Source organism: Apaloderma vittatum, unplaced genomic scaffold (assembly GCF_000703405.1).
Source record: "Apaloderma vittatum isolate BGI_N311 unplaced genomic scaffold, ASM70340v1 scaffold8721, whole genome shotgun sequence".
NCBI lineage: Eukaryota > Metazoa > Chordata > Aves > Trogoniformes > Trogonidae > Apaloderma > Apaloderma vittatum.
In genome coordinates this window covers 56,029-77,838 of record NW_009700782.1, presented here as the reverse complement: position 1 = coordinate 77,838, position 21,810 = coordinate 56,029, and the positions used below count along the sequence as shown (strand labels likewise).

Genomic DNA, 21,810 nt, shown 5'->3' with positions numbered 1-21,810 from the left:
GGCAAAACCCAGATAGGGAGATTTTCATACACGAGTTGTTTTATTTGCGTGCGCTCCTGCTACGTCAGTGCGACTGTCTCGAGGCATAAGGATTCATTCAACAGGCTGATTTGTTCAGAGGTTTGGGTTTCAGGGTCCCTGCGGGAGCACGGGGTTATATGCAAAACCCCAGCTCTGCCTGGTCGCTACTGCTCTGGGCTGTACCCAAATTCAGTGCAGAGCAGGCTGGAAGAGCCATGCAGGCCCATACTTGAAAAAGTTTTATTGTGTTAACACCACCGTTTTCAAAATAATTCATATTAATGTTTATTATTTTGTCTCCTTTTTTCCTTTGCAGCATCACCCTTGTGTGGCAAGAGGCACCTGAAAGGAAAACTTCTGCATATCAATGCACTGCCAATGGTAAGTACCTCTTTAAGTGGCTAAAGGTGATTTGGTTCTTTATGCACCATAAAACGTCTTGGATTCCAAGTTGTATTTTTGCAGTAACCACTTCGTAGTACAAAAGTGGATTACTTAATTTTTTAAAGAAACATCTAGACCACTATTCCATTCGATTAAAAAATATTGAAATTGTATCTGGATTTTTATCCTGCGGAAAGCAGGGCAGCACGTCAATTCTGAAGCAAGAAGCGTGACTTGACAATAACACAGCTCATCCTTTTGGTAACTGGTTTTGGTTCTTCTTTTGGCCAAAAGCCTGTTTGGGGCAAGCTGTAGCCAAGGCGAGTGCTCTGTTGCCCTCCCTTGAGTGCTCTCTGCAGTGTGTTTCAGTATTAACAGCCTCTCCTGTAAAAAACCTGCGCAGTGCCAGGTGTATTTTGCTTCAGCGCATTTGACAGCGTAAGGCTGGTGAAGCTAAAATCTGAGCTGCTGCAGAAAGGGGCTTGGCTGATGCGATCTTCTTGCTCCTCTCTGGAGTATTACTTGATGTTGCAGGCTATTGGCAGGTCATATTTGCAGGCTGTCTTGATGGTTTACTTATGTTTCCTGATAGTTGTGCAGATGGAAAGTAGAGGTGAGGTCTGAAGAGAGGGCTGGAACTTCCTGCTTCAGCTTTGATCAAATATTCTTTTTCCAGTAGTTTTGGTATCTTGCGCAGATGGAAAGTAGAGGTGAGGTCTGAAGAGAAGGGCTGGAACTTCCTGCTTCAGCTTTGATCGAATATTCTTTTTCCAGCAGTTTTGGTATCTTGCCTTGTCACAGTACAGGAATGGCAACCGAAGCATTAGCCTTAAGAAATACATGCATAAAATGCCAGCCTGAATTTTGTATTTCAACCATCTCTGGATCATTATACTCAGTATAGAAGTTAAAGGAATGGTATTTCTAACCACTGGCCTTGAAAACTCAATTTGGGATCTGAGAGCTGAGCTGGGTTCCTTTTGGTTTGCATGCGGGCATGGACCTAAAGAATATGTAAATAAGTTACAGTCTCACTTATACCTTTGCAACTTCGCTGTCTTTGCCCTGTGAGCAAAATGACTCTCCAAGAGAATTTGCTTGAATGCAGCTGCTTTAATTTGAAACATGGGAAGTGAATCTGTTGACTCTTGAAGACATCATGGAGTGGAACGTAGTGCAGTGTGTATTGGGTGCTAAGTATGGCAAATCTGAAAAACTCTGAAATCCAGAGTTCTGCACTAAGCGTGTACATCATTTAATAGCTTGATGTTTCCCCTTAGAGTTGATATGTGTGAAGTTTTTATTGATTTGGGATGAATTTCCACTGGTGGGAACAGATTTGGTGAGAGAGCAGGCATGGTTTTTACGTGGTCGCTTAGCCTGGTATTTCAGCTTCCCAAAACTGAAACTCACAGTGCACTCAGCCTTTTCTATTATTGCCAAGTATTCATTGTTGTTGTTGACCTTCTTCCAACAAAAAGCTGCTCTGATTTCTTTTCATTTTGTATTACTTGAGCGTGGTTTTAGTTATGATTTAAAATACAGGTCTGTATTGCTGCCTCTCTTAAAAACATGACTCATTTCGTATTAACCTAGACCTTATACTTCATAAAATGTTAAAGTACAGAGAGACTGTGCTTGAAATGTTAATGCATTTTGTCCTAATTTTCCCGTTACAAATTATATTAGAAATTCAAAATTGCACAGTCTCAAAGGCGCACTAGTTGTTACAGTGATCATAAAACATTCTCAACCGTTACTTGTAGTGAAGTACTCCCCACTCTTTTCTGTAACGCTTGCTTTTGTGCTGTATGTTGTTATATTTTATTACACCAGAGATTTCTAAACAATTACTCATCTCTTAGTTAACTTTGCAGCAGTCTGACTGTAGACTTGAGAGGCAAGCTAGACACATTCTTCATCATCCCAAAAGCAACTTAATCTGATATACAGTAGAAAAAGGCTCGTATAGGCTTTCATTATGTTGTTTTTCTCTGTGCTTTTTGCAGACAAAGTATGGTCTAGAGGTTGACCTGATAAAAGCAGTTTGTATTCTTCTCCCAAACAGGACTTGGTTTGACTTGGCTACCCGTGTTCAATACATATATTTGAATCAGAAATGGATTTCTGATTCCCTTGAGAAATGATACTAGCATTTTTCATGAGTTATTTTTAACCATGGTTGTCAGTTCCACTTCTTTGTGCTAAAAAAAAAAAAAAGTAAAACTAAAGTTACAGATCCTCTTTTGGTTTTTCGTTGCTTTTCTTTTTAAAAGATAATTAAATAGGTGCTTATTTTTTGCATCGTATATAATATGCTAGCTGATAACTAAATATGGTAAAATATCAATTACTTCTTAAAAATGTGTTGTAAACTTCTTTGTGCTAAAAAAAAAAAAAAGTAAAACTAAAGTTACACATCCTCTTTTGGTTTTTTGTTGCTTTTCTTTTTAAAAGATAATTAAATAGGTCCTTATTTTTTGCATCATATATAATATGCTAGCTGATAACTAAATATGGTAAAATATCTTAAAAACGTGTTGTAATTGTTGGCAATTTATACTGAGATATAGCCTGACAAAAGAGAGTAGGGCTGTGTTCAGTTGGTGTAAGCTCTTCCCGTTCTTCCAGTTGACAGTAATGTTCCTCAGTCTCAAGGGAGATGTAAAGACATAACAAAAATGTCCTGTTAAGTAAATGAAACTTAATGTATGATGCTACTTTCATAGGATTTCAAAGATTTATTTAGAGGCTGATAACTGGATAGTTAATTCATGGTCACATGGATTAATGGATGTGTTGGAAATAAAAATCAAAAGTCCTGGACCTTTGACCTAAGCAAAAGATCACCTCAGGATTCCTGCAGAGCCTTTAGCAAATTAATTTTTTTGGTATGTGAAGGAACAGGTAGCTTACCTGAGAGAGATTTTCTACTGAACCGTGTAAAGCTTCTTGTGCAAGTTCTAGAAGCAAACCAGTTTGCCTTCCAGTCTTCCACAAGTCATTGAATTTGTGTGTGTGTCAGGTTCTTGAATCTACCTCCGTGTGTTTGTGTGTACACGTAAGTAAGTACATGTTTGTGGCTACATATGGGTGTGCCTGTGTGTACGTATATAGGTACATGTGTATGCAAAAGCCAGGAACTCTCAGAAAGCTGAGACGTATCCGCTTGTGAGTGCCGTACACCAGCTTGCTGTGATGGATTTGATTTTGTGGGATGTGAGCAAAAAGGGCTGCTGGAGAATCAAGTAAGAAAGGCAACGTGGTGACCTTCCGAGACTCATCCTAAAAAGCAATAAGCGTGGGTTCTTGGCTCCATCTCTTACTGGTTGGTTTGATGAAGATCAACACACTGACCAGTTAAAAAGGTCTCTTGCAGAGGAGAATAGAGGATTTAATCCCTTATTACAAGCTGACACAGGCAAAGTCTGAGGATAGGCAGTGAGCACAACGTTGCTTAGTCTCCAGGAAAAGTGGCATCGTTCAACGCCTAAATTGTGTCCTCCTAGTCTCGAGGTGCATACAAAGTAGGTGTTTTAAGTCCATTCTTTTTAATGGTGTCTACTTTTAGATGGATAAATCATACTGGGTATTGAAGGTGTAACACACCCATTATGAATGACATCAGCTGTTCTTACATGTAAGAGACTCGTTACAGGAGAACGACTCTGCAGGTGCTCGGTCCCTTGGGCCAGTAAATTCCACAGGCGCAACACTTCGATGTGATTATCTACCCCGAGGCTTTCGCCTAGAAACAGCAGGGGTGGTTGGGGGAGCTGAGGAGGATAAGTCTCTCCAAAGAAGGCAACATTCCGTGAAGGGGTTGGAAGATGTCTGCAAAAATTTCCCCAGGACTGCAACATGACTTTTTCGTCAAACCCCTTTGTGATGCCTTCTGTAGTGTCATCGTGTGATCTTACCACTCCTTAGAAGACAGCTGCTAAGGAATAAATTAATATAATTATTTGCCTGTAGTTCTACAGCAGTTAAACCCATCTAAATGCTGATCTATCTGCCAGGTTAATCTTTTCTGCCAGTCCATCGTGGTTTCATGCGGGTGGAAGACAAGCAAGGGAGAGGGCAGGAGCCTGCACCCAGAACTGGAGGAGTTGGATTTGGTGTGGAAGCCCTGCCTCTGCTGGACCCTGCCAGGGTCCGTGCCTCTGGCTCCAGGGTTTGCACTGGAATTGCAAAATTGACTTTGTTTCAATAGGAGCTGAATGTCATCTCACAACTCTTAAGTGCATATGAAAGAATTATCTGCGGGTGGGCAGACCTTTGGAAGGTGGTGGAGTTGAAGGTTGGTTTTCGTCACAGTAAGACTCTTGCTTTTGAGAAGTTGTAAAACTGGGCAGTACTTGATGTTGGCTGCAAGAGACATGAGTAGTTGCTTCAAAATAAATAACTCTGCAAGACTAATGCCCTTATTCTTCAAATACGTACACATGTGCATGCATATAGCTTCAAGTGTAGGAATAGTTCTTTTGGGATATGAATAAGGAGTACTCAGGTGCAGAGAGCTATCTAAGCTTGAAAGTGTTTTCAGCACTAGGACCTAAAAGTGTTCATGGCATTTATTATTGAGGCTCTTGGTTGTACAGTTTATGGAGTACAGCTTTAAAAAAAAAATAAAATAAATTTCTAGCAGTTTTTTAAACAGAAAATTTGGACTACTCTGCTCCTTCTGAAATCAATGGATGAAAGTGAAGTGCAATGTATTCTGTCTGATAATTGCAGCTGAACAATTATATTTCACAGTGTTCACCCTTAAATTCTATTTATTGGATCCACACAAGTTAGCTGATCTAGTAGTTTATGTGTTGAAGAGGAAATGCTAATAATGATGCAGAAGGAAAAAATTGTGTGATCTTACAGGTTGCATACTGTGATAAGCATTAAAAATTTTATGTACTACTGCATTCTGATTCATTTTTGGAAGATTTTAAAAACTATATAACATTTTCTTTTTATTTCCCTTTTTTTTTTTTCTTTTACAGAAGGCTAGTAAGATCTCTTTCTTATTCAAAGAGAAAATACCCTATCCTTCCTTTTTCTGCCATTAGGTAAAGTTCATTACTGAATGAATCAACTGAACGGGAAACCACTCTCCTTAAAAATTTTAAGAAATGGTGGTTCTGTTTTGAAGTAGTATTTCTCAGAGAACTCTCTCAGCTGATTCCGTAAGCATTTTACAGTTCAGAAATAAGCTTTGACTAAGAATTCTCGGCAGAATCCTGCATACGTAATTATCTAAGCAGCCGGGATATGCAGCCCCTGGCAGGCGCCCAGTGCAGAGCAATCACAAGAGCGAGGGGAACTGGGCCAGTGTCTCAAACTGGGGGAATGTCCTCTAAACCAGCCTTAGGGCCGTTGCTGCTCCTTGCCTATTGCCATTCCTAGTTTTAAATCTTAAATATACCTCAAAAGAGGCTCTTGCTGCTGCAGTAGGTTGTTTTATGTTACGACTTGTGTTTTTTCCCCTCATTGTCTTCCTCCTCCTTCACCTCCCCTGCCTTGTTTTTCTTCTGTCTTTACTACTTTATACCAGGTTTGATTCAATAGTTAATAGCAGCAGTAACAGTGCAGCTAGCATTGGATTATATCGGACTTGATCAGCATGCCATCTGCTTTAGAGGAGAGGGAGATTTTACGTTTCTGCTGTGAGTTCACTGCCATATGCCTGTGGTGAAGTCGTGTCACCTGAAATGACCCTTTTCCTGCTGTTACATGAAAGAATTAGAAATACAGCGTTAAATGTTCTCAACAGTGACTAAGTTTGCATATTAAAAAAATTCAACTGGACATTAGGATGTTGTAGAGAAAAGCCAAGGACAGGCTCTTTTGTGTCCGAGCGTGTGAAGTGTTACCATCTGGAGAGGAGCAGGGCTTGTTTCACACATGACCATGTCAACGCGTCACTTGGATCATCAGGTCTTGATCTTTGTTTCTTTCTTGTCAATGGAAAGTTGATATTAGTTGAAGTCAACAAAAGTAAAAGCTGCCCTTAATTTCAGTGGTGTCGATGCTGGGAGAGAACGAATATTGTTGCAAAACAACAGGAAGCCTGTAGGCTGCGGGGAGGAAAATGTTACTGAATAAACTGACTTTTATTTACTTGGGAGAAACTGAGAACTGCTGGCCACTGAGGACCCTGTGTCTGTGTGGCCATCAGTGTGGATGCCAGGTCTAGCAGCCTGTGCTCACCTGCCAAGCCTCTAGTTCACCATATGAATAGAAATAAAGATCGTGGTCACTATGTTAGAGCCCCCATATTTGTGAACGAAGGTCATGTGTGGTGCTCGTACTGTGATTTAATGAACAAATACAAAAAACTGTTCAAGACACGAGATCTGAATCCTCTTGGGGCTGAGACTCAGCAGGTGTATGTAGGATCGACATACATGTATTTAATATTTGCACAAATGTAGGATACTGATGTCAGATGTCAGCCATAGTTGGAGTACTTGCCCGCATTAATGATATTAATGAAATCTAATGCTTTCTTTTAATTTATTTTGGCTGCAGTTGGACCATGTTTTATTGTCTACGTGTGTTTTAAAAATGCTTTATCATGTGTTCAGGTATTTGACATCTGTTTAAAAAAAAGAAGATAAAGCCAGCAGCATAAATTAAGTTCAAGTCCATTATAATAATATGAATAGGAGAGAACTTTAATGAAGTAATAAACTGGCAAATGAGCATTTGCAAAATTGACCATTTCACTCTTTTATTAGCTTGTTTTCTCTCTTAGCATAGTCAGCACTTTTTGTGAGAAGAGCCATGTACTTCTGATAAAGAGAATACAGTAAGTCAGATAACATTCATGTATGATGGACTGTAAAGAAGTGATTGTAAGCATGTGCTTATTAATAAGAATCTACAATAAAGTTAGTGGTGGTTAAAATAAATAGAGGGAGATCAACCGTCACAGCAGATTCTTTCTTCACGAATAAAAGAAACAAATTTAAAACTATCAGATACATAACACACAAATTAAGGGGAAAGTAGATGGTCAAAGGTTAAAGAGGGAATGCAAACACAAGTTTTTTGGTCACAAGACCAAATGAAGCATTAGTTAATTTTCCTTTTTTTTTTAGGGCAGTTCCGCAGGAGTCCAAGTAATTCAACTGAGTGATTGAACTGGAACAGAAAAGAGTGCCAGAAAAACCGATTACGAATAACGTAAACAGAAAAAATAATCAAATGAACTTAAGACTTAATGTCAACATTTCACATTAAAATGCATTTGAAAGGGCTGGAATTCCATCCTAGTTGCGTGGAACCTGATTTACATAGAAGACAAATTTGTAACAGCTATTCTTGCAACACTTGATAAATTATTCTACTAATGAGCAGTCAGAGTGGATTTAACCAAGAAGTGGCTGAGGCACAAGATGTTTTCTGGAGACTGACCGTCTGGGGGATGGCAGGTAACCCCAGGAGTAGGTGCGGGTGTTGGGACCCCCAGAAACACTGCGAGGAGGTGACTGTTAATTACATACATTGCAAATGGAAACAGCATTAGAGATGTTGGGGTTTTGCTCTAAATAGAAGATACAGTACAAGCTATTTCCTGCCATTGGTACCCCTGGGGTGAGGTCTTGCTCTCTAGGCAAGATTATTACTGTTTTTTTTCCTTATAGATTTCACGCTTTTTGCAATAAGCAAGTAACTTGTATGTTTATGAGTTTGTGAACGTGAATGCACCTTGGAACAGATTGGTGGCCTACCTTTCCACTAGCCCGATTCTTAGTTTCTTTTGTATTTAACTTTCTCTAAGAACAAAATCCTTTTCTACTGAATTGTTCAATTTTTGTTATTACTTGGGATATTTCCTATGCTGTTTAGTAGTTTCCTGGTTGAAAGTTCACCCCAGTCAGCAGGCAGACTCTTGTGTTTTTAGGTTTGGGCTCAAGCTGGAAGCTGTGGTGAACAGGCTGTTGTGGAGGGGAACGAATAATCTTTAAAGGTGCTTATGTTGACCTGCCCAGTTTTGTTCCACCATTCTCTTTATTGGAGCTGACTAAAGTTTCTCACACATCTGCCTCCTTGTAGCCTACAGCAACAAGCACTACCTTTTTTTTTTTTGTGTATGTGTTGTCTCTATGGTGGTTCATGTATTTCAGTTGAATTTTCTTTTTCTCTAAATATAAACTAAATAAACTACATTTTTTTTGTCCTGCAGTATGACTGTGTCATGGCAGTTGCAGGGGTTACCCCCTTGAGGTTGCCGCTGTTGGACTGCTGCTGTTAATGCTTCTGATTTTCCTGAGGCTGCTTTTCAGTCATTCACAGCTGGATGTGGATTGTCGCGTATTTGGAAGAATGAATGTTATGTGGTGTAATGTAACCAGGATCCTCTGAAATACCTTAGTCCTGAAGTCCCGGTGTCTGGAGGTCGTGGGAGCTCTGGCTTTGCATTGGGAGGGAGCTGAGGAAGGGTTGCTACTCAATATCGTGTGTGTACATATATGTATGTATATATATATATATTCATAATCACAATAGGCAAGACTTGAGCACATGGTCTTTACAGACACCTGTAGTGGGATCTCTGTGGCCTCTCTTTCATAAAGTCACTCATTTTCCGATTTAGACAAAAGAAGACACTAGAACTGATCTGTCTGTGATATGATGCTTACTCCAGCAACATATTGGAAATTAGCCATTAAGACACTAATGAAATGTTGTAAAAGAATTGTAAGGTGAATAAGGAGTATGTTAGCATTGTTTTGTGCTCACAGAGGTTGTGCTTAGCATGAAGAGGAAGGTGGTTGTCTTAAAAATTGGTCTTGGGCTGACTTCAATATATTCACTAGTGAACTTGGCTCCAAAAGTGGGAGCGCGCAATGAAATTTTCCAGTGACATAAAGTTGGGAGGTGCTAGAAGTATAGATGAGGAATGGAGTATCCTACAGGAAGAGCTGGATGATGTTTTAAAGTGGAAAAAGTGGACTGAAATCTCATAACACAAGGTGCATGGTTGTGAACTTCGAGATGGATGTGAATTTTGCACGACCTGAGTGTTCATCTCTTGAAAATGGTGGAGGAACAGAAAGACTTGAGTATATTAGTCAGTAAAATCAAAGGACGTATTTTCTCTCGTGCCCTGCAGCTCTGCAAAATGTAGTCATAAAATTGTGGAGATGTACTTAAGGTGGAAATAGGAAAGCATTAGCGCTGCTCATGTGCAAGGCAGCACCACCAGGTCCCCATGTGTAACACTGAACTAGTCTGATAGACCACGTTCGGGAAGGGTAAGTGTAAAGTGGAGCAGGTGCAGAAGAGGACTGTGGAAATGGCGTGGGAAGAGCTGAGTCCATCTCACTAGAAGACACTGCAAGAGTTGGTTGGTTTTTCCCAGTGAAAGTGAAGCCTGAGAGGGTATATAGTTGCTGTCTAGGTTGATAAAGACTTGAGTGAGTGTGGTGCTTTTTTTGCGTTAGATGGAAGGCAGCGCTGGGATAAGAAGAAGCCCATGTATCTTGGCAAGGGGTGTATTGAAACTGGAAATTAGAAAAAACAGATCTCATCCACCAATGGATTAAGATTTTGGGGTAACCTTCCCATAATATGCTGGGAGGCAAAATAGCTCCACTGGGTTTAAAATGGATACTCGTTAGTCCAAACTGAGCTCAATGGAGGAGCCCGGTGGTCTTCCTAATAAATACAGTTTGTTGTGGAACAGATTTTTATCTCTGAAAGATAAGAAAGGTTAATTTCGTATAACCTGGGGAGAACATCAGTCATCTTTCAGCCACGTTCTGTTTTGCCAGATTATCAGGTTTGACATGTATGTAAGTCAGTTACGTCCTTCTGTGAGTCTGTTAGGAATGTGAGACTGAAACTCTAACCTGGCAGAAAACAATGTAATGAGTAAAAACATCATAATTCAGCAAATTCAGGAGCACCTAACAGGTCTTAGATTCACTTTTTTTTCTCTGGTTTGGAAAACAGTTTAATCTGTTATGTAAATGACTTGAAATCTGTGCTTTGCAAAGGAATGCTACGCAGATAAACGCTAAAGCTTCCCAAAGAGAACTCGTGGCATCTCTACAAACTAGCAAACCTATGGAAAAAATACACATTTTGGAGGTTCTTAAGGTTTTATTGTTACCCCAAGATTGATCTGTGACTTTCTGCACAATGCGTGAATGCGGAAACATCAGCAAAGGCAAAGTTTGAGCAGAGTGTTACTAGAAGTGCCAAGTTACAGCTGCGAGGGTGACATCTACTTAAAAAGATCTCAGCTATGCAAGACTCATAAGTTCGGAACCCTGATGCTTGCTTGCTTTTGAAGAAAAATCGTTGCAGCTTAAGCAAAGTTAATTGTTCCACATATTTTTGTGACTTATAATTCATCTGGTGGAAAATCCGCTGTGGTTTTAGGCACAGTGCTCTGGATAGGGAACGGGACTTGGAGTTCTGGGTCAGAGAAAATTCACACTTGCTTCCTTATTCTCTTGCCCTGGCAGCATAAAATTTGTGTTTTGAACAGCGCTAACCTCCCTGGGAATCTTCCACTGGAAAAAGAATGACTGTTAAGGGTAGCTATATATATATTTTCTAAAAAAAATTTAGTCCAGCCTCGCATCTCCTCTGACTACCTCCATGAAATTGCGTAGAGGTCAACAAAAATGGCCTGTTTGGGAACAGAAGTTGGTGAAATGTGACTGCCTGGTCCTTCGATGGTTTGTAAGAAGCTGAGTATCAGGTCAATTTGGAGGATAACACTCGTGTACATGAGCAGCTGGCTGTAAAGCTGTGTAAATCTGAGAAACAATAGTATGCTGTTACCCTGAGCGTGGGTTTATTGTGCTTGAAGAGCAGTTTTGTGGCTCTCTCGACTTTAGATTCCCCGTGCCTCTGCTGTCATGCCTCGAAATCCTGTGATAAGAGTGCTGTAATTAGAAAGCTTAGTTGAAGAATTGGGTGGGAGAAACACTTCTATTCCTTAAGTATAGTGGATTTGTCAAAAAGTAAAGCATTCCCTGACTTACTTCCTAGAAGAATTTAATGACAGGCATTTTGAGTTAAATGAAAAGAGCAATATTGTCGAGAAGCAGGAATATACGGAAAGGGGGAGGGGGACGATTGTTTCTGTAGTGATAGGTGAATGCCAAAAAATCCTCCAAACCCCAGAGCGTTTTGAAGAAGGGTTTTTGCTTGCTTTCTCGTGGATGGAGTTGCAATGAGAGAATTGACTGTAGGAAGCTGTAAAGTGTGGACTTCGCTGTAAGAAATGCATCTATTTATCACTTCTACCCAAATCTAGGCGAGCTGCACAGATTTTTTACTAACACCTAGAAAAATCATTTGTTTTGGAGACTCACAAACCTACCAAATATTTGCTGAATGAAGAACGGCTCCTAGACAGGCAGGAGTGCGTGTGCAGCGCTTTGCCTCGCGCTAGGATAATGGCTGCGAATTTCTAGAGCGGCAGCTCTTTAACACGGCGTTCCCTCACGGCCAGGAGCCAGAGCCAAGCCCAGACCAAGTGACTGTTCCCCTGCTGCTTTTTTCTCTCCTTTCTCAGCCTGTTCCTTCCAAACCCGTCCCTGCTCGCTGGGCTCTAATCTAGCCCAGTGCCCCTGTTTCTGCTGCATTCGCTGTGGCTGAGCGAGGACCCACCTGTAGGAGGCCCTTTGCTCTATGGTTAGAAAGTAAGAGAAATCGCATTCTCTTGCTACCAGCTGGATATAATTGTTTCTTCCAAACGTTATATAGCCCTTTAAGTTTGGGGTTGTTTGGGTTTTTTTTTGCACATAAACCAAGGGCTAGCATTTACTCCTTGTTCAATACCACCAATATTTCATTTCACTAACCAGAGAAGTTACTGAATTTAGATAAAGATTCAACACTGTATTTATCCTAACTCAGAAACAACTCGTCCTTTCAGGGATGACTGGAAAAGCTATGTTGCATCTTGATACTGTCATTATTTTTTGAGGACTGTTCAGTGTTTTTTTGCCACCCACGGAAGAGGAAATTTTTTTTAAATTTTATTTTTTTAATAGGATGTGCTGGGAGGACAGAAGGAGCAGCAGCAGTGATGCAGAAAATTTGGAGGACCTTGGTCGCTGAGAAAGAATAGCAGATAGTCTAAGGAAAATGTATTAAAATGAAACAACAAAAATCCTGCACAGGAGATTTTTTTGTTGTTGTTGACATTTTACTTTTATGTTGTTTATCAACCTTGTCTGGTTAGATTGCAATCTCTTCAGCACAGGACCAAAGTTCTACATGTTTATGCAGCATTAGCACAGTGGGGCCCCTGTCTTCAGAAAGGATCTTTTGGATGCTGCTATTATTCAGATAAATAGTGATAATAATAACAACGTTCATAATGTCTGGTTTTAATTGTTGCAAAGGTTCCTTGAGCAAAAAGAGATGTGCCTGAAATAGAACTGAAAAAACTTAAGTGAAATGAGTAAAATCTCCGTGATCTGTTGCACGTTTTGTTTGGCAGTCGTGTGTGTGTGTGTTTTGTAGATCTGCTCACACACCTCCTTTTTATCCAAGTGTCTACAACCACAGCAGAGTTTTTACAAGGGTTCATATCAATGCACGTCATGATTTATACTTAGATAGTAAAAGATGGTGACTACCAGAGTTTTTTTGGGTTTTTATAATCCTGGCCTTGCAGCCTCGTAGTTCACTTGCTGTCAGTTGCGTGGCACAGAGACGTGATAGAAACTGCCCGTGGACTCGTTTGGCTTTTCCTTCTCTCCAAGTCTGCGAAGCACACCCGCTCCCCTGCCTGCCTGCTTGCGCCTTTTCCTCCGAGGCACCGATGTGTAGTAGCCCAGGGGTAGGTTTCGGTGTTACAGACAGAGTGAAGGGGCAGGGTAACTAGGGATGAGCTTGGTTACCTAGGGCTGTGCTGCAAAAAATGCAGCTCGATCATGCCTGGAAATTGAGTCAGGTTTTAATTGCATTGTCAGGAGTAGTTCTGAGTGACGTTTGTAGTAGTTGTGAGCAGATTTAGGAGCTGAAGTCCATGATCACTTGACAGACATTCTTCTGTCTCTGGTTGCCTCCTGCAGCCTGAGTCATGCTTTTGCCCTCTTCTGTATCCACAAAGGTTTGTAAGTGAATGACCATGTCTGCTCTTCCAGCTGCCTACACGGGGTCGTCACATTTGGCTCTCAACTGCAAATTGGGTGACGGCCGTGATGGCAAAGGATCTATTGCTTCTGTGGTTATATAATAGAATATTCAATTATAATAATTCCAATTCGCTTAACGTATTAACTTCATTAATTCTGGTAAAGTCGGTGGAAAGGCACAGCTTCCCTGGCGAGTCGGAGGGGGAATACCCTTAGAAGGATGCCCCCAGATGGACCGTGAAGTCTGTGGGGTGGCTGGCGGAAAGCAGCTCTGGGGCAGCCTGTGGGGTGTGCCGCAGTCATCGGGCGACATGGTGCTTAGAAATGGGTGTTCATCTGCCAGCAGTAGGGGTTAAGTGGCCATTACTGGCTTGTTCTTTTTCTGTAGTTGGAAGAAGTTCTTGTTGTGCATTTTCTGAGTGGTCGGTATGAGCCAGGACTTCCCAGAAAACTGCCTGCCTTCATCTCCGTAACAGACCCAAACCTCTGAAGTCTATCACTTTTTCTGTTAAGATTAATTAAACCATAAATATCACGTCAGATGTCCTTTTCTCTGCAATGCCAACTTTACGGAGGATAAGTGGAACTAAAAAATAATTTTAAAAAGAAAAAAGAATCTTTTCCTTCTGGTGTTAATGTTTTAATGTTTTGAGATAAGCTGTTGCAGTAAACTGATCTGGAATAGGAGAAAAAACAAAAGATACAAACTAGGTCTTGACTTGGTGCTGGTTTGGTATAAAGCAGAAGGTGTGAGATCAATGCAGTGTTACAGCTCAAGAGACAAATTTGCTTATCAATAGCTGGGCTCAGGTTTTTAGTCAAGGATACAAGACGTGGATCCCCACATTTTATTTCTTCAACGAAATTTGCTGATAGTGGAGACTTTCACTTAGCTGGTCAAACCCACCCTAATCTGGAAATGTTTTAAATGATCTCCTCAAGGTTTCAGTATTTTCAGCATATTTAAAGAAAAAGCTCACCACAGGGTGGATGGGACTGTATTATTATTATTATTATTATTATTATTATTTTTCTTATCTCCTTTTAAAGTACCTCACAGCTTTTTTGTTTATGTGTGTGACGGTTATTAGAAAAAATAAAATGTACAATGGATGTAATATATCTCATGTGATGACCGTGGCTTTGGATTGCGTCTGGCTTCATGTTTTGTTTCCTCTTGTACCTCTTGTTTCCTTTTCTCAATTTTGACTCCTCTGTTTTTTAACAGTTACGATGTTAAAGTGAGTTTTAAGATAAAGGGAAAATTTAGGAAATGGATAAACATAGACAATCCCGTTCCCAGATAGCAAATAATGATCTTACTAATTCAGATTTCTCTTCACTCCCCATGGATTTAAAGGGGAATTAGCAACGTGCAAAATCAGTTGCAGCTACAATTGATTTCTTTGCACAAATACTTCGGCATGCGTAAATACCTGAGAAATGAAACAGCTGTCACAGGGCCCCTGGTTTTGTGCAAATCTTAAGGCTAGGAGAAGGATATTTTTAATTTTTTTACGAGATTGAAAGTGCTAGCTGTAGAAAGAAGCTCTGTGAAAGGTGTTATTAGGAGTGTGCTCCTGCAAGCTGATGGAAGGTGGTGTGATTTTGTACCAAGAGGAAAAATGAGCAGCAGTGGTTACTGTGTTTCGCTTTAAGTCTGTCTTTCAGGCATTTCTGAGTATTCCAGATTAATCTTCCATAAAACTGTGAGATAGGTTATTGTCCACTGAAATATGAGCACAGATCACCTCTGGCTGAGGAGATGGTGTTCCTTAGTCGTATGTTTGTTTGGAGAACTGTTGCTATGTAATTATTTTCTCTATTTCTGTTTCTTCTCTGTGGCAGACATACCCGAAACAGTGAGTCCCGCTTCTCTCTCAGCAGAAGGTTGGAGGCAGTTTAGTGTGTGTTGCCAGGGTGTCTGCTGCCACCTCTCCATCTTTAGGATGCCCTTTTTTCTGTTTTGTTTTGGTTTTTTGTTTATTTGGTTTTTTGTTTTGGTTTGGGTTTTTTTTTGTTGGGTTTTTTTGCTTTTTCATAGAATCATAGAATGGCCTAGGCTGGAAGGGACCTTAGAGATCATCTAGTCCAACCTCCCTGTTTTGGGCAGGGATGCCACCTCTCGACTAGACCTGGCAACTGCAGATATTGTCAGGCATTTGGAGAGAGAAAGGGAGGAGAACAGTTCAAGTCAACAGGGCAAGTTTAGGCTGGACATTAGGAAGAAATTCTTCATGGAAAGAGAGGTCAGACACTGGAACAGACTGCTTAGGGAGGTGGCTGAGTCGCCATCCCTGGATGTGTTCAAGTGTTGTTTAGATGGGGTGTTGGGTGATACGGTTGAAGGGTGACCTTGTAGTGTAGGGTCAATGGTTGGATTTCATGATCCCAAGGGTCTTTTCCAACCTCAGTTGTTCTATGATTCTATGATAAGTCAAATCATAGAATGCAAACCAGAAGAAAAGTCAGTGAAATAGGCCATATTCTTTAAAAATTACTTTTGACCTCCGCTGAAATCCCCAACAAGGTCTAGTTTTGCCAGAGAAGTCCTGAATTAAATCATTTGCAAAAGCTGCAGAGATGTGTCCCATACTGATCGTATCAATTTGGTTTTTCCATGAGAAAAGAGACGCTGGAGAGGCTGTAGCGAGACCATCGGAACAGGCTGCCCAGGGAAGTGGTGGAGTCACTGTCCCTGGAGGTATTTGAAAGAGCTGTAAATGAGGTGCTCAGGGACATGGTTTAGTGGTGGACTCGTCATCGCTACGTTAGTGGTTGGACTTGATGATCTTAAAGGTCTTTCCCAACCTAAACGATTCCATGATTCAGATCTGTTGTATTGCCTGTAATGCTAGCAGTCAAAGCCTCCGGATAGGAAATAATAAAATGAGATCCAAGAATTCCTTATTGCCATCTCCTGGGTGCTCCTGCCAGCACCACCGTGTAGGACCTTTTAAGAGACGACCATCGCAGTGCCTGACCCAGCTTCATACCGATGAGTTACTTAACCCTGTTTTTTTTTCTTTCTCTCTGTGTAGACTGCTCTATGGAAAAATGTTTGCACCAGCTCATGTGATGTAATAAAGACTAAAATCTAATATGACTTCTGTACGTATAGTTGCCTATAATGAAGGTGAGGTGTTAATTTGGGAAGGAACACAATAGGGGTATTGTAATTTAGCAGTGGTTGACGTGTCTCTCAAAACTCCAAGTAGGTTGTACTATAAATATAACCTCTTGTTTTGCAATTGACATTTTGCTAGTGGGTGGCTAATTTGAAGGGAAATAGACCAGAGATCTAATATTAATAACTAATTAATAGTTATGTGGATATTTTAAGTCTATTTTTCTGCTTATTTATAGGCATATATTATTCATCTATGCTGTGTATCCTTCTTTGCATATATGTTTAATCCTGAAACTTTTGCTTCAGTAACGCTCACACTTAGGTGCCTTTGCAATCCAAAGCTGGCTCGTATTGCTCAAAACCACTTTCTAAGGATGACGATTTCAAAGTAATGGCACTTAAACTATTTTAAGAAAAGCCTCCCCCTTGAAGCAAGGCACAAGAGGAAAGCCAGCGATGTGTTGCCTGCATCTCACTGTAATTTGTGAGTCCTAAACCAGCATCAGTCCTGTGTATATTTTCCTGTGTATCAAGTAAAACATAGGGCTGCTTTTAGGGCTCCACTGGAAGTGGGTAGCTCATAGAGAAACTAAAGAGGAAAAAAGTAAAAAGGGGCATGTTACAAGAAGCTTGGTCATTTAGGATCAGAGTAAAACATGTGTTTGAGTGCATATTGCTCCTAACAGCACACGTGTTGCTGTATTGGAGAGAGTTTGCTCTGACGGGTTTGTGTCTCTTCTACCTATTCACCTTGCCTCCTGCCTTCCCTCTCGCACTTGTGCTCATCCGTAAGTTTATACCAAGCGCAGTGATACTTGTCCTTTTAATGAATCCCTAAGTGAATTTATGATAAGGCAGGAAGATTACATGAGAGCTGCGATATGTGAGAGACGTATTATACTTCATATGTTCTTCGTATTTTTAGATCTGTTTTGTCACATATCCAAAATTTTAAAGTGCATCCCACTAAACGTGATACGGCACTGCTGCGACACCCCGGGCTATGACTGCTGCCTGTGGGATTCGTGTGCGTCGTCTTTGCATCTCATCCTTCTTGTATGAGTAACTTTGGTGTGAATGCTCAACTCATGGGGAACGTTAATGATTTCCCCCCCATCTATCGAGTTTACATTATTCATTTAGGTTTAAGCTGTGTCCTAGAAAGCATTTGCTACTGTTGGATTAAAACCCTGCTGGCTGTTATCTGCGAAACTCACCTGTTAGTGGAACCTTTGACCACGTGCTGCATCTTCTGCCTTAAGGTCTTCTCAGCATTTGTTGCAAGTGTGTGAGGAAAACCCTGTGTTAGGGCCAAACGTCTAGTAACAAGCAGATGTACTTTTCTGCCTTTTATTACGCTGTACTTGGGAGGGTAGGGTGCTACAGCTGTTTGATTGTTGGGGGACAATGGTTATCGCTGATAGCGGAAGCACTGTGCAGGGCTTTGAGCTTTTGTAGCCCTCCTGCCAACTGCCAGCGTCCTCCCAAAGGTGACGAGCTCTTTGCGTTGGGTCTCTGCTGCCGATCTCCCCAAAGCTGTGCCTCTGCCTGTGATTCAGGGTAGTTTGCAGCGTCATAGTTCTGAAAAAAACACTTAAGACTCTCTGCAGCAAGCTTCTTGCTTCCATTTTCTTGCAGGTAGTCAAAGATTTAAATTTGAAGGTGTGTTTATTTTTTTTTAATTTTTTTTATTTTTTTTATTTTTTTTTCCCTGCCTCCTGTGTACTTACTGTGCACAGCACAGCTCTGGGCAGAGAACTGACCCTAAACAACTTGTGTTACTGATACAGAGAACGTAGCTCGAGAGGTTGGTGTTTCAGGCATCGCTCCGGATCCAGGCTATTTCAAGAAGTGCTTAAGGTTCAGTTGTTGTCCATTGATAAAATGCAGCTGGTAACATTTGTCCAGGTCACCGTGGACCACGACTAAAGTTCCTGCCTGCTCCAGTGGTGAGAGCTGCGTGTGTAGGGAGATAACGAGACCCACGTTTAAACTCCACAGGGCACTGAACAAAGTGGGATTTCTCTTGTTGCATAGTTGGTTTGAGGCACGTTGGGAGTGACTGCCGGTGGTTGTTTTGCAGTTTTTGTCCCTGTATATTTTCATCACTCTTTGTGTGACAGTCCTTGTTTTTCTTTCCCGTTCCTTGTGACTCGGGGAAGGTTTTATCTATGAACGTGCTTATTGTATGTGGTGCTGCAGTTAACGTCGTCCTGTTGATTTTGCTGTAATCATGAGAATCTGCCACAAAATGCACCCTTGGTCTGCCAAGATTTATAGACAAATTTTAAGATTCTGTAGTAGTTTTAAAAAAATTAAAATATCTTTAATATGTTGAAAGTTTACAAAAATTCTCTTGCATTTCCAGTGGCAACGTCAACGTTTTTGTCCTCTGCTAAAAAGCATATCTGCAACTGGGCAATCCTGCTTGTCCTTGTAATATTTACTTGCTAATCCTTTCTGTCAAAAACAGTAAACTGTCTTTGTCTATGTACTAATATAACAGGTGACAACACTTCAGGCATCTTAAAAATTACTTGTACGCCAGTCCTGGTATTGCAATGAAAAGCGTCGCTCAAACACCGCGCTCTGGAACGTTAAGCAGTGATTCCTGTACAAAGTTCTCCTGTTTTGAACTGCTGCTGATCTACCAACAGAGACAAAGAACTTCAAGTGCCGGGTGGAAGATTCTAGGCAGGGAGCAATAGACAGTTTGCATGTGTTGGAAATAAGTTCAGTAACTGTCCCATCTATATAAGTTTTGAGGTATGGGTTTTTTTAGTCGCTGGATTTGTGGTTTGGTTTGGGTGTAGAGATTTGGAATGTATTCTTTGATCCCAATGGATTATCGACCTTCTTTTTCTCTAGTTTGCCTCGTGTTCCCTACGTCTCCCAATATATTCTTCCTGGGTGTTTACAGGTCTCAAGATGGTCTTTGCCCACGCTTTCTGGATAGCACCAAAAATTAGGATCTTTTTGCAAATATTGTTTTAATGTCATATTACTAAAGGCCCTTTGAGTCTGAAAATTCTGCAAACATGCGTATTTCTCTGTGTAATTGGAAGATGTTTGGGATTGCTATCTTTAGGCCTATACAGCCAAGGAACCAATTATAGGCATGGTTAGAAAGCGATAGCGTGCATTAGTCAGATTATAACAAGATTCCAATAATGTAAAATTGCTGCATGATAAGTGAGTTTGTATAGATTTTGACAGTTGTTGCCTTTAATAAACTAAATTATTGAGGAATACGCAGCTGCAATGCTTCCAAAACTGGACAAAAATAAACTCTTATTTCCCTGTCAAAATCTTTTCCATAAAGCAGGACCACAGGCGTGGGTAAGCCTGGTTTGAGTTGTTGGGTCGATTTTGTGAATCATCTGGCCCAAAGTGATTTTTGCCTCTAAGTACATGATTCACAACTTACAAGAGCTACTTGGGGTGCCGTTTAGTAAACTAAGGTTTGGGGTTTTTTTGATGTAAGTTATGAATAAAGGGTGACTAGATTAATGCTGCCTGTTTATTTTCGCTGCAAACCTGAGCCAACAATTTAACTCCAGTCTCCCAAGGGAGTGCAAGAGCTATCTGTGTTGTAACTCCATACACCTATTAAATTGCAACTCTGAAATCCAAGAACCTGTTTTTCCCTGCAGTAAGTGTTACTACAATGATCTAAAATAAACCAATATCTAGAAATTGGGAAAATCTATCAGTAGCTTTATATTTTATGCTTTCTCGTCCTGAGCTCTGTTCCAGCTGCAGGTTTGAGACGCGCTGCGGCTGCCAAATGACGTTTGTGTCCACACTGGCGAGTCTGCTTTTTTTAGTGATACGGACTTTAATTAGATATGACGTAATTGTGATATAACCTGCTTCCAGTCCAATTTAGGACTAAGCCCTACTATTTTTACGTGCATACCCGTGCAAATTAAAGCCTGGTTTGAGGTGTGTCCTCTGTTCGGAAGTGCCACTTGTTATTTTTTAGAAAGGAAACGCGGCTCCCGCAAGATGCAGTTGCTGCCCGGCAGTTCGACTCCTCCCTTCTCACAGTCCAGGAGCAGCGAGGGCAGAGCTGGTTTCTGAGTGCCCGGGGCTGCTGTCGCTTGTGGTGTTTCAGCTCTTGCACTTCTCTCCTGGGAGAACACGATGACTTAACGGGGGTAAATGGAAAGATGAAGGCTGCTGGTTTTTCCTATTCGTGATGTGGGAGAACTTGCAGGACGTAGCAGCCTTCTGCTCTGGGATTGGTGACAGTGGTGGTGGCTGATGCCGTAAAATAAACTGCTAGAGGTTATGTGTAGAATGGCAAGAAAAAATGGATACTTATTTACTAAATTTTAGAATGGTGAAAATGAGGATTTTCAGGAAGGAGAAAAGACTAGTTTTTTAATGCTTCTGAGTGGCTTACATTTTGAAGGCTGCATTTTCAGGAAAAAGAAATGCAAGCTCCAGAGAATATTTTTAAGAAGTGTGAGAATTAGTAGCTTTAGCATTTGCAGTGCCAGTCATGAAACAATACACATGGAGGCAACCTTTAAAAAAAAGGAAACGTCTCTGCTTTCCAGTTGAGTAAAAATCATTCCCATGTTTGATTTACTTATTTTTTCTTTCACTGTGACTATACACCCTTTAAGACGAATATTTTGAATTATGATGAGGCCAAAGAGTTGGAGTATCTCTCAAATAGAAGGAATGAGAATTTCAGTGTCTTGTTTCCAATCTAGTTTGACCAGGTAACTTTATAGAATGTGTGATACACAGCATATAGGCAGTCTGTGAAAAAACAGCGATTCGCATTAAGCTAACTGGAGATAGGCTACAAAGTACTAAAGGAAGGACAAAGGCTGTTCTCCATGTATGAAGACTAGTGGGACGATAGGAAATGCAAGTCACTCCAGTTCTTTAATTCTTGGTGTTTTCATTGAGTGTTTGAAAGACGTCTCTCATCTGGGGAACGCAAAGCACAATAAAGCTCAAAAGTGTGTCTGGTCAAAATATGCACCAGCCAAAGCTCGTGTAGATGTCTACACCCTGCTGTTCCTTGGTGTGCGCTCAGCAGCTAGTCAGGTGTAAGGCTTTTTGAGCATTGATAAGGTGCTCTGAAAATATCCTCTGCACAGGTAACGTAGGACTTCTGAAGTCGTTCAAAGGATGAATTACGGAAAT

General features: G+C 40.8%; 1 protein-coding gene across 1 annotated transcript in view; it reads left to right on the top strand.

Moving 5' to 3' along the window:
• Window positions 1-337: 337 nt before the first annotated feature.
• Window positions 338-21,810, top strand: part of TBL1XR1 (transducin (beta)-like 1 X-linked receptor 1) — a 62,572-nt gene continuing 41,099 nt past the window's right edge. Inside the window, exon 1 of the mRNA XM_009878866.1 lies at window positions 338-402. The gene's annotated coding sequence lies outside the window, so the exon portion shown is untranslated. The remainder of the gene's footprint in view (window positions 403-21,810) is intronic.